This window comes from Hyperolius riggenbachi, chromosome 11 (assembly GCF_040937935.1).
Source record: "Hyperolius riggenbachi isolate aHypRig1 chromosome 11, aHypRig1.pri, whole genome shotgun sequence".
NCBI classification, from domain to species: Eukaryota; Metazoa; Chordata; class Amphibia; order Anura; family Hyperoliidae; genus Hyperolius; species Hyperolius riggenbachi.
This window is the reverse complement of record NC_090656.1, coordinates 208,295,163-208,307,289: the sequence shown is the minus strand read 5'-3', so window position 1 is coordinate 208,307,289 and position 12,127 is coordinate 208,295,163. Positions and strand designations below refer to the sequence as shown.

At 45.5% G+C, this 12,127-nt stretch overlaps 1 long non-coding RNA gene across 1 annotated transcript in view; it reads left to right on the top strand.

Annotated features, from left to right (window-relative positions):
* LOC137538274 (uncharacterized) overlaps positions 1–12,127 on the top strand; it is a 67,926-nt gene that overhangs the window by 22,776 nt on the left and 33,023 nt on the right. The window contains exon 2 of the long non-coding RNA XR_011024729.1: positions 11,822–11,846. This is a non-coding gene — a long non-coding RNA (uncharacterized lncRNA). The remainder of the gene's footprint in view (positions 1–11,821; positions 11,847–12,127) is intronic.

Here is a 12,127-nt window from a genome sequence, read left to right as displayed (position 1 = left end):
AATCACTGATGCACAACCATTATTGTTACAACCAGATGAAGGCGCTAAGCAAGTTACACCACCTCATATGTCTGAGTTAGGCGACACTATGGACTTAAGGTGTGAGGAGGAGGATGATGAAGTACCTGCTGTTGGTGCAGTTTTGGAGGTGTCTGAGGCAAGCGAAGCTGGGCAGGATGATTATGATGATGATACGGATACCACGTATGTTCCCAATAGAGGAGATGAACAGGGGGACAGTTCAGAGGGGGAGTCAGAGAGGAGTAGGAGGAGACGAGTTCCTGAAAGAAGCAGGAGGAGCTCGTCGTCAGAAACAGCTGGTGGCAGTGTCTGGCGCCATTTATCGCCACCTATGTACAGCCTGCCAACATGCCCTTCAACATCAACTGCTGATGCCACCATAGTGCCATCACCCCAGCCCCCGTGGCTATTTGGAAAATTTTTAATGTGTCTGCCTCAGATCGGAGCAATGCCATCTGTTCTCTCTGCCTCCAAAAATTGAGCCGTGGAAAGGCCAACACCCACGTAGGGAGAAGTGCCTTACGAAGGCACATGGAGAAAAGGCACAATCTGCAATGGGAAGAGCACCTGAGCAAAAGCAGCACACAAAAGAAAAGCCACCCTCCTTCTCCTCTTCCTCCTCCAGGCGCATCATCTTCAGCCGCTTTCTCCCTTGCACCTTCACAGGCCACTGTTGTTTTATCATTGCGCTACCACAGCCCAGCGACCATATGGGCTTGAAAACCGCCACGGCCTGCACTCTCGCCATGGTGCGCACCAGTCCAGCACAGCCGTCACTACACAAACAGCTGATTGCGGTGCATTGCACAGTGTGTTTGATCTGTCAGTGTGAAGTGTACTCTAATTACACTCCCTGATTGATGTATACACATGCAAGATGTTTTAAAGCACTTTAGGCCTGCAATTTAGCATTCAATGGGGTTTCTGCCCTTAAAACGCTGCTTTGCGTCCAATCCAGATTTTTCCCCGGGACTTTTGGCGTATATCCCACTCTGCCATGCCCCCCTCCAGGTGTTAGACCCCTTGAAACATCTTTTTCATCACTTTTGTGGCCAGCATAAATTTTTCTAGTTTTCAAAGTTCGCCTCCCCATTGAAGTCTATTGCGGTTTGCGAAAGTTCGCGCAAACCGAACTTTCGCGGAAGTTCGAGAACCCGGTTCGCGAACCGAAAATCGGAGGTTCGGGCCATCTCCAGCAATACATAGATGTAGGAAATGTTTATGATCCTGAAGGATAACTAATGTAAAGTTGAGTATCCTGAAGGATGTATTACATTCAAGTATATGTCACTACAGCACCTTGTGCTAGCGGGCTCCCCATCCCCCCCAAAAAAATTGTTACACATTATAAACCACGCACAGAACTAAATAAAAAGAGCTCTATAGAGTATAAGGGACCATATAAACACAGTCTATTGGAGTATATGCAGCATGGTTTCAAGCCAGCCCAGTGGCCATCACATGGGGTAGAGCCCGTTAAAACTCTGGACGCTTTTTGTCTTGCTGTAACATGTAAGTGCACATTTTTTATATTATTACATTTTAATATACGGTTTTACACTATGTTGGCTCGATTGTCCTTTGCTTGAGGTGATTGGGGGAATTGAGACCTTCACAGGCTGGAAGGGTTGACGGTGATTGCTGGATAAGGCAGGGGCACATAAATGACCCCAAAGCGTTGTTGACTCTATCTAACAGAGGGTCAAGGAAAAGAGTGAGCACCCCTTTCTTACTGGGTGCGGTGCGGTGATATTATCGAGCATTTAAATCTTCCACTGCGAAGATCTGTTAACTGAAATGATTTAAAGCTTATATACGCCAAAAGATGTGGTTATGTGAACTCTTAGGGCCCTTTTCCACTAGCAATCGCTAGCGTTCACGCTGAACGCTAGCGATTGCTGAATCGCAATTACCGGCGATTCCCCGACGTTCGCGGCCGCGATTTTGCTATGCTATGCACTGCATAGCAAAATCGCGGCAATAATCGCTCCGCCGCGCGATCGCGATCCGGTCAAAAACGAATCGCGGTAGTGGAAATGACCTACCGCGATTCCTATGTTAAAAGCAAACTGTAGCGATTTGACAAATCACTAGCGGTTTGCGGTTTTGCGATTAAGCAATCGCAAACGCTGTAGTGGAAAAGGGCCCTTATACTCCATAGAGCACTCTTTATTTAGTTCTGTGTTTGTAAACGTATATGGTTATATGGATGTGCACCACCAAAGTCAGCACTCGTTTTACATTAAAGGGGCACTATAGCAAAAGTAATGCTGTTCCATTATCCCCACCATCAGTTATTTAGTATGGACAGCATAAATTTCACCATAGAGCTTATGTTAAAGAAAAATAGCTCCTAACACCAATTCTTTTCTTCTACATACTGTAGCTGATGTGCATCATTAAATTAGCTTTTCCTGGCGCAACTGGCTAGCTGCTCCTTGAGCAGCCTTCTTGTCGTCTCTCCCTGCCGCAGTTGATTTATCATGGCTCACACACTCCAGAGCCGTGCTGTTGTTTCTCACATGTAGCTACCATATAATGTAACTAGCTAAGTAAGTAACTAATTAGCAGCTTGTTTATTTAGTTACATTATAGTTACATGTGAGAAACAAAAGCATGGTTCTGGAGTGTGTGAGCTGCGTTATAAATCAGCTGAAGCAGAGAAAGGCAAGAAGGCTGCTAGCAGAGAGCAGAGAGCAGCCCTAACCCTAGCCCATCACACCAGGAACAGCTGATTTACTGAGGCAGATCAGCTGTGTAGAAGAAAAGAATTGGTGTTAGGAGCTATGTTTTTTTAACACAAGCTTTGTGGTGAAATGTATGCTGTCCATATTAAATAAATGATGGTGGGGATAACAGAACAGCATAATTTTTGCCATAGTGACCCTTTAATGATTTGTGTATTGTCATTGTCATTAGCATAGACATTCTAAACCACACCTACAACTTTTAAGAAGGAACTCTGTGATTCAAGTTTAAGGGAAGAGATCTCCAGGAAAAAATCCCAATTTTTGATTCAATGTAAAAACAAGTGGTGCACTGGAGTAGAATTCTGGAGTGTAGCATTGTGGAACGTAGCATTGTGGTGCGTAGCATTGTGGAGCGTAGCATTGTGGAGTGTAGCATTGTGTAGTGTAGCATTGAGGAGCGTAGCATTGTGGAGTGTAGCATTGTGGAGCGTAGCATTGTGGAGTGTAGCATTGTGGAGTGTAGCATTGTGGAGCGTAGCAGTGTGAAGTGGAGTGTAGCATTGTGGAACACAGCATCGTGGAGTGTAGCATTTTGATTCAATGTAAAAACAAGTGGGGAACTGGAGTAGAATTGTGGAGCATAGCATTGTGGAGCGTAGCATTGTGGAGCGTAGCATTGTGGAGTGTAGCATTCTGGAGTGTAGCATTGTGGAACGTAGCATTGTGGTGCGTAGCATTGTGGAGCGTAGCATTGTGTAGTGTAGCATTGAGGAGCGTAGCATTGTGGAGTGTAGCATTGTGGAGCGTAGCATTGTGGAGCGTAGCATTGTGGAGTGTAGCATTGTGGAGTGTAGCATTGTGGAGCGTAGCAGTGTGAAGTGGAGTGTAGCATTGTGGAACACAGCATCGTGGAGTGTAGCATTTTGATTCAATGTAAAAACAAGTGGGGAACTGGAGTAGAATTGTGGAGCATAGCATTGTGGAGCGTAGCATTGTGGAGTGTAGCATTGTGGAGCGTAGCATTGTGGAGCGTAGCATTGTGGAGCGTAGCATTGTGGAGCGTAGCATTGTGGAGTGTAGCATTGTGGAGTGTAGCATTGTGGAGTGTAGCATTGTGGAGTGTAGCATTGAGGAGTGTAGCATTGAGGAGCGTAGCATTGAGGAGCGTAGCATTGAGGAGCGTAGCATTGTGGAGCGTAGCATTGTGGAGCGTAGCTGTAAGGCTTGGTGGTGTATTCTCCACAGTCAGCATGCAACGCATGAGCTGGCGTGGAGGAGGTACACACACCAGCACAGGGAACAGGCTATCCCTAGTATAGTGGAGGGGAGGACTGACTCCAATAGGAGATTGTGGCGCACAGAGCCGGTGCAGATCTGACAGCCACAAACAATGCTTTCGTTATAACGTCTCAGCGCAAAGTAGCGCTGAGCGCATAAACCAGAACTGAGGAGATCAGGACAGGTAGACAGAATGAACGCTTGCTAGCTAGCGGCTACTTAGCGACAGCAAGCGTCCAAAACAAGACAGACTGGAATGAGGCAGCCAATGCGATTGCAGCGATGGCGTGCCTCACAAAGACAGGACAGGATAGTCAGGAAATAGCAGGATCAAGATAGATGAACGTAACACAGACAAATATACAATAAGTATGTTTTCCTAGCGTATTACAATTACAGCTATCAATGAAACTATTTGTAACGTCTGACTAACATATGTATATATCGGCAATGAACCGATATATGACATAAGCAGGAACGCTGACTAGGACTGGAGTAATACAGGGAACAGGACTCAGAAGGATTCGCTATCTCTTCGCAGAGATGAACGCAATCCACAAACGGTAACAGAACAGGATTCAGAAGGATTCATTATCTCTTCGCAGAGATGAACGCAATCCACAAACAGTAACAGAACAGGATTCAGAAGGATTCGTTATCTCTTCGCAGAGATGAACGCAATCCACAAACAGTAACAGAACAGGATTCAGAAGGATTCGTTATCTCTTCGCAGAAATGAACGCAATCCACAAACGGTAACAGGACAGGATTCAGAAGGTTTCGTTATCTCCTCGCAGAGATGAACGCAATCCACAAACGGTAACAGAACAGGATTCAGAAGGATTCGTTATCTCTTCGCAGAGATGAACGCAATCCACAAACAGAACCAGGAGCAGGGTAACTACCTCAGCACGGGTGGTCACCAGTGGCGTAGCTAAGGAGCTGTGGGCCCCGATGCAAGTTTTACGATGGGGCCCCCCATGCACTCTATACATAGCAATTGAAACGGCGCACTAAAAGCTGCCAATGGCAACTACAATGTCAGAGGTGCAAGAAGGGGATGGGGAATAGTTTGTTAATGATTACCACTATTCAAAGTATATATATAAATGATTATTATGAGCACAGGACCAATATAGAGCTAATATTGTAGTTGAGGGAGGGCCATTCGGGGCCCCTCTGGCCCAAGGGCCCCGATGCGGTCGCTACCGCTGCACCCCCTATTGCTACGCCCCTGGTGGTCACGGTACGCGCAACCTACCAAAACGTGCTGGAAAGCTGACTAACTGCACACAGGATATAAACAGTTCGTGTACGTATACATCAGCGACACTGATGTATCAACGTAACACAAATACAAGGAAAATAATAAACGTGCTGGTATGCATATATATTGGCAATGAACCAATATATGATGCAAAGACCAGCAAAGTATCTTTAGAACAAGAAACACGATCGGGGGCAGAAGCGACAGCAAGGCAGGCTTAAACTGAAGCTATGAAAACCCAAGGAAACCCTGCAGGAAGCAGATCTTTATACTGAGGTCATCCAATGGGAGCAGACATGCAGATTCCCACACAGGTGAATGATAATCAGTCACAAGCTGACAGCAGGGAAAGACAGACAAAGCTATGCAGCTTGCATGGAAAGACATCAGAACTGCCTGAGCTGCAGCACTACTACTTCCAGCAACACCTGCTGCAGCAGCGATCATTACAGTACCCCCGCCCTTAAAAGCGGATTCCAGACGCTTTTCAAAACTGAAATTCCCAACAAAACAGTCTGACTGATGATTCATGATGACCGGGACAGCCCGACAAGACCGAATTCCAGAATCAGTCCCCACAAGACTGGACCCATCAGAACCAGAACCTACAGAACCATGCCCATCAATACTACAAGCCCCAGTGTGACACCCATCAGAACCATGATTTCCAGAAGAAAGCCCTCCGAAACTCCCTGAGCGATACCCACCGCCTTCCAGGAACCGTTCAGAAACACCAAAGCCTTTGCAATGCCCACCGGGACTGTCTTTACCAACACAAAACCCACTGTTGAACCAGTCCAAGGCACCAGGACAAGTTTTCTCAGAGACCTCCCAGAACACCTTGAAGCTCCAAAGAGATCCCCATAGGTCAGAACGCCCCTTAGGCTCACATGGAGAACTATCAAGAACCCCTATGGAACCTAGGGCAATTCCCGAGTCAGGGCCACAAGGACAAACATCAAGATCAAGGCTTTCAGGGACCAGAACCATCTCTGGGCATGCAGGCAGACTGGCAACATCAGAACATGTTCCCACTAAGGAAGCATCAGAGCACGCTAACACCTTAGACACACTTGGGCATTCTGGCACACAAAGAACATCTGGGCACACTGGCACAAGAGAAACCTCTGGGCATGCCAAGGAACTGTGAGCCTCAGGGTCAGCCAAGACAGTACCAAAACCAGGACTGGCCAAAAAAAAATCATCATGACTAGACTTCGCAACTACTGGACTTTTACACGAGAATGCAGGATCAGACTTAGATGTCGCTGATTCCAGCAAAGTCAGTAACAAATCAGATTCAGGGGCACTAACAAGACAGGACAAATCTTCTCATGTATGCACTGAACCAGATAGGGACTCCACAACTACCTCTGGACTGGACAGAGACTCATCTAATACACTGGATTGGAGCTCATGAGGCGCTGCAGAACAAGTCAGTATTGCAGCAGCCCCCACTGGACTAGGCAAAACTGAGGAATTCCCTGGACAGGAAGGGGACTCTGGAACCTCTGCCACAGCGGCCAGAGAACCAGAATCTTTCAGGATACAGGGCTGGGTTTCAGGAACACTCATCAGACCGGACTGAAATTCTGAGATTTCTATTATTTTGACCAGAGAATCAGAATTATCCTTGTTACAGGGCAAGACTTCTGAAACATTCAGAGGACAGGGCTGGAGTTCCTCGGCTGTTACAACACTGGAGAGGGACTCAACAACATTGGTTAAATCAGACTGTATACAGGGCAAGGTATCTAACACACTTGCTGACGAGGACAGTATTTCAATGGCTTCTGCTTTGCTGGGCAGAAATTCATCAAGTTTTATTAGAGCAGACTGTAATTCCAAAACAGCTGCTAGACAAGTGAATATTACTGCAACACCAACTGAGGTAAGCAGTGCCTCAGACTCCTCTGCTAGAGGGTTTGAAGTATCCAAAGTACTGGGTGAAGCATAAGACTCTGCGACCACAGCTTCACTGGACAGGATCACTGAACAGTCCATATTGCAGGGCAAAACCATGGAAGCACCTGCTGGACAGCATAATGATTCTGTGACCTGAGTTTCATTTGAGAGATCTACTGCACAATTCATGGTACAGGGCAAATTTACTGGAAGATTTTCTGAACAAGGTAATAATTCTGCGATTTCAGGTTCACATAGCAGATGCTCTGAGCTATTCACGAAACTAGAGCGAGGTGTAGAAACAGGAAGATCAAGACACAATGTTTGCGCATCTGAATCACCATTCATTTGTAAAATTGGAAAATTCAGATGCTGGGGTTCTGAGGTTTCTAGACAGGATTGCTGGGACTCGGAAACTGATGTAGTGCATCTATTGGCATCGGCTGGATCAGACAGGAGTTGAACTTTATTAACACAGGTAATTTCTGCAGAAGTGTTTGCAGAGGCAGGCAAGATTTTTCTGGTGTCTGTTTCACTGAACAAAGAGTCATGAGTACTGGCTAGGCTGGACTCGGAAGTCAGCAGGACCTCTGGATTCTCTGCTGAGAAATTTGCGCAGGGCAAGGTTAAGAATGTATCAGTGGCTTCTGTTTTACTGGTAAGTAACACTGAGTTATCCATGGTACAGGGTGGAATTGCAGGAACTTCAATTTCACACAAAAAGAGCTCCGAATCACTTGCTGAATCAGCCAAAGGTGCTGAAGCAGGCGGGTCAGAACGCCAAATTTGCGAATTCGGAGTCACATAAAAATCATCCAAAATCAGTTCCCACACATCAATCAATGGAGCCACAAAGTCATACCCACACACACCAGTTTTTATTAGGTTATAGGCAGACTTAATGCATGCATTCAATACTAATTCACTTTTTGCACTGTAAAATTGACAAAATGAACTTGAATCATTCTTCCATTCATTGACCAGAGCTTCCATCTCTCCTTTCTCAAATGGAGGATTCCAAGCATACTTAACAGGCAGATCATGGTTTGCAGATATGATTGTAGCAGGGACATATATTGGGTTAATTAGCAGGTGATTGGCAGATTCCTTATTCCTAAGAATCTCCAATACCTGTAGCAAGTGCTGAACTGTAGTGTATGCAAACTTTCCTTGCTTCACAAATAAGTTGATTTGTTCAATACTCTGTAATATCTCCTCATAATCATACTCAGATAATTCTTTTAAACAAAAATCTTTATTTTCCCTAGCCAGGGAGGAAAGTTCATTAGTAGTTTCATAAGTCCATTTAACTCCCCTGAAAGACAATTGCATTTCATTATCTGTTAATGGCAGAATCTCATTATAGGTCTCAGTCGCTAAGGATAGCGACTCTGCAGATCGGACACGTTTCTTAGAACGTTTGCGTTTTGCCTTAGACCCTGCTGTTTTTGGTGATTTATTCAAGGCTGCAGGAAAATTATCAGTAACACTTTCTGCTTGCTGAACATTTTTGCAAGCAATTGAAGGAGTAGCTGATTGGCCTGCTGCCAGGAGTTCATTAAGAGGAAAAGGCAATGGATCTATGCGCAACCAGTTATGGATCACAAACGCTAGAAATTCCAGCGGTCTCTCTTTCAAATCGGAATGATTGAGAACATCAAATGCCCACTGGAATAATTCCCCTTTAAACAAAATATAACTTAGTTGGAGTGCCCAGGTTGAAACAGGAGTCGCTTGGAGATCAGGATTGGCCAGGAACCTGGCACATTCAGAGAAAAACTCATTTTCTGTTTCAGAGCTAAGTTCTTCAAATTTCTTAAAGGAACAGGAACCATAATTAACAGTGTCATACTTTCTGGGAATCCCCCCCACAATGGGGATTGGTAATGGGGTTTTCATAATGTAAGGCTTGGTGGTGTATTCTCCACAGTCAGCATGCAACGCATGAGCTGGCGTGGAGGAGGTACACACACCAGCACAGGGAACAGGCTATCCCTAGTATAGTGGAGGGGAGGACTGACTCCAATAGGAGATTGTGGCGCACAGAGCCGGTGCAGATCTGACAGCCACAAACAATGCTTTCGTTATAACGTCTCAGCGCAAAGTAGCGCTGAGCGCATAAACCAGAACTGAGGAGATCAGGAAAGGTAGACAGAATGAACGCTTGCTAGCTAGCGGCTACTTAGCGACAGCAAGCGTCCAAAACAAGACAGACTGGAATGAGGCAGCCAATGCGATTGCAGCGATGGCGTGCCTCACAAAGACAGGACAGGATAGTCAGGAAATAGCAGGATCAAGATAGATGAACGTAACACAGACAAATATACAATAAGTATGTTTTCCTAGCGTATTACAATTACAGCTATCAATGAAACTATTTGTAACGTCTGACTAACATATGTATATATCGGCAATGAACCGATATATGACATAAGCAGGAACGCTGACTAGGACTGGAGTAATACAGGGAACAGGACTCAGAAGGATTCGCTATCTCTTCGCAGAGATGAACGCAATCCACAAACGGTAACAGAACAGGATTCAGAAGGATTCGTTATCTCTTCGCAGAGATGAACGCAATCCACAAACAGTAACAGAACAGGATTCAGAAGGATTCGTTATCTCTTCGCAGAGATGAACGCAATCCACAAACAGTAACAGAACAGGATTCAGAAGGATTCGTTATCTCCTCGCAGAGATGAACGCAATCCACAAACGGTAACAGAACAGGATTCAGAAGGATTCGTTATCTCTTCGCAGAGATGAACGCAATCCACAAACAGAACCAGGAGCAGGGTAACTACCTCAGCACGGGTGATCACGGTACGCGCAACCTACCAAAACGTGCTGGAAAGCTGACTAACTGCACACAGGATATAAACAGTTCGTGTACGTATACATCAGCGACACTGATGTATCAACGTAACACAAATACAAGGAAAATAATAAACGTGCTGGTATGCATATATATTGGCAATGAACCAATATATGATGCAAAGACCAGCAAAGTATCTTTAGAACAAGAAACACGATCGGGGGCAGAAGCGACAGCAAGGCAGGCTTAAACTGAAGCTATGAAAACCCAAGGAAACCCTGCAGGAAGCAGATCTTTATACTGAGGTCATCCAATGGGAGCAGACATGCAGATTCCCACACAGGTGAATGATAATCAGTCACAAGTTGACAGCAGGGAAAGACAGACAAAGCTATGCAGCTTGCATGGAAAGACATCAGAACTGCCTGAGCTGCAGCACTACTACTTCCAGCAACACCTGCTGCAGCAGCGATCATTAAAGTAGCATTGTGGAGCGTAGCATTGTGGAGTGTAGCATTGTGGAGTGTAGCATTGTGGAGTGTAGCATTGTGGAGTGTAGCATTGTGGAGTGGAGTGTAGCATTGTGGAGCATAGCATTGTGGAGCATAGCATTGTGGAGTGGAGTGTAGCATTGTGGACATTCTAAACCACGCCTACAACTTTTAAGAAGGAACTCTGTGATTCAAGTTTACGGGAAGAGAGCTCCAGGAAAAAAATCCCAATTTTTGATTCATTGTAAAAACAAGTGGTGCACTGGAGTAGAATTGTGGAGGGTAGCATTGTGGAGCGTAGCATTGTGGAGCATAGCATTGTGGAACATAGCATTGTGGAGCATAGCATTGTGGAGTGTAGCATTGTGGAGTGTAGCATTGTGGAGCATAGCATTGTGGAGTGTAGAATTGTGGAGCGTAGCATTGTGGAGCGTAGCATTGTGGAGCATAGCATTGTGGAACATAGCATTGTGGAGCATAGCATTGTGGAGTGTAGCATTGTGGAGTGTAGCATTGTGGAGCATAGCATTGTGGAGTGTAGAATTGTGGAGCGTAGCATTGTGGAGCGTAGCATTGTGGAGCGTAGCATTGTGGAGCATAGCATTGTGGAGGGTAGCATTGTGGAGTGTAGCAATGTGGAGTGTAGCAATGTGGAGTGTAGCAATGTGGAGTGTAGCAATGTGGAGTGTAGCAATGTGGAGTGTAGCAATGTGGAGTGAAGCATTGTGGAGCGTAGCATTGGGGAGCGTAGCATTGGGGAGTGGAGTGTAGCATTGTGGAGCATAGCATTGTGGAGCGTAGCATTGTGGAGCGTAGCATTGTGGAGTGTAGCATTGTGGAGCGTAGCATAGTGGAGTGTAGCATGGTGGAGTGTGGCATGGTGGAGCGTGGCATGGTGGAGCGTGGCATGGTGGATCGTGGCATGGCAGAGCGTGGCATGGCGGAGCGTGGCATGGTGGAGCGTGCCATGGTGGAGTGTAGCATCTGCTATGACACATCCAGAATTCAGAGAGCACTTCCCTGTCATCACTATGGAGCTGTATAATGCTGCAGGCCATGGCTAGAGTGATAGATGACAAACAGCTGGCCGTCTGCTTCCTAAACATGGTCTGCAGAGAAAATGTGTGTTTATGCAACATCCCTACAGCCGTACATACAGTATATGTAATATAATTATTAACTGTGTGTTTGTTTTTTAATATCTTAATTTCCATTAAAGCTGGAATTATGTGTAAAATATAAACAACAACAACAAAAGCAATCATTAGAAATCACAAGCACTTTACTGATTATAATTTAATCGATAAAAATGTTTAATTTCCTTCCCTGATTTACATTGTTTTATTTTTCACAGATGGTGACATCTTTACTGCTGGCAAGTAAGTAAATTCATCATGTGGAATGTTTGTTTGTTGTGAAGTGAGCAGGAACGTCACATGATCTCCCAGAGTGCACTGGGGTAGAAGGCAGCATAACTAAATAGCCTAAGCTAAATATTACTGATAGGGTGGGGTTACATACCAATACATAGATATGGGCAGGGGTGTAACAAGAGGGGAGCAGTCCCTGCGATCACAGGGGGGCCCAGAGCTGTGGGGGGCCCCAACTACTAACCTTCCCTTCCTCCAATACAGGGGACTTTACTTCAGGCCCGATGTTT